Consider the following 1,625-nt stretch of genomic DNA (forward strand, 5'->3'; position numbering starts at 1 on the left):
CCTTGTTTGAAAAAAATACGAGATGTCTGTCTTACCAAAACAAAACTGCATTGGCACTATTTGGCTTATCTGGACCTTTGGGCTTATTATATTCGACCCGATGTAGCGCATTTGACCAACGTATCCGTCGCCCTTGCTGTGGACCCTGCCCCCCCCCCCCACATATCCCTCTCCCCCCAGCAGACACGTGGAATGCCTTCACACCAACACACATCCATAATCCACACGTGTGAGCTTTCAGTACAACATGCTCTAAGTCACATCACTGAAACTTTGAGAGCCCACCCAAAGCTTCCACCTCGATGAAAGATGTATTTCTATCTTGGCTTGTTTTACAGACCCCTGTCAAAATAGTGGAGTTTGAGCACCTGTGAGTTCATACTCATCCGAACATTCATCGACTTAAAATATGGGAGTGTGTAGAGCTGGTTTGTTAACATTCATCAACTCAAAAGTGGGATTTTACACGGCATGTTTAACATTTGTAATTGTCACAAACAATGAAAGTGACCACTACATAGTTCATCCACACTTTACGAGACTTTTCTAACACTTGTCAACTCAAAAGTAGGATTTTACATGGCATGTTTGATGTTTGTAATTGTCAACGACAAGGAAAGTGACCACCATACAGTTTATGTGCTTTCTTAGTCCACAGGGTTCAAGAATTTGAAGTCAATCTATCTCGATATACTCCTTTGTTTTCAACTTAGCCCTAACACTCACAAGTCAAATAACCTTATGATACGCCTCTTTCCTTTTAGTTATTTTCATGTTAGAAACTCTAACCTTGACCTCCCTTGAGAATGTTTGAGACTCTTTAGCTACTTTAGACTATCCTCAAAGAGTTGAGGAGTCAACCTGGAACTACCCAAACATAACTAAATTGACCTCTCTCAAGAATGTTTGAGACTCTTTAGCTACTTTAGCCTATCCTCAAAGAGTTGAGCAGTCAACCTGCAACTACCCAAACAACCTAGAACTATGCTGAAAGAGTTCAGGAGTCAACTTGGAAATACCTAAACATAACTAAATTGCTTTATTTGGGAGGGAAAGATTATGGTCATTTATATGGGATTTTAGCTAAATAACTTTTACCTTCTTAAATACAATAATGAAATGCCTCTCTTTCCCTCATGCAGAAAGAGACTAGTGTAAATTACCTTGACCTTATTTGACATCTTTGGTTCTCCTTCTTCTCTAATCTTGATAAGGCATTGGCCACAGCTAAAATAGCTTCCTATATATGAAAACGTGGTTCTTGAGCTAGCCTTAAGAGTGATTTCTTAGAGATCATCCCAAAAATGCATATTTTCATGTGGCATATTTTATCAACACTAAAGGATGATTGCCTTAAATGATTCTCACTTGTGTGCGTCGTTAAGGGGGCGATAACCATAAATGGTCGCCCCTTGATGTTAAGGCATGTTCTCAAGGGGACAATAGCCTTAGATAGTCATCTTTAGAGTAAAGAGTTGATGGAAATACCCTCCTTTCTAATCATTAACACTCGATACCCTAAACATGCATGATACCACTAGCAAGTGATTCCATAATAATATGAATCAACTAGTTGAGGTGCTTACATGATTAGGGGTGTCCACATTGTTTTAGTTAGGATACCC

Source organism: Lygodium microphyllum, chromosome 2 (assembly GCF_053477565.2).
Source record: "Lygodium microphyllum isolate KBCC chromosome 2, Lygodium_microphyllum_v1.1.10, whole genome shotgun sequence".
NCBI lineage: Eukaryota > Viridiplantae > Streptophyta > Polypodiopsida > Schizaeales > Lygodiaceae > Lygodium > Lygodium microphyllum.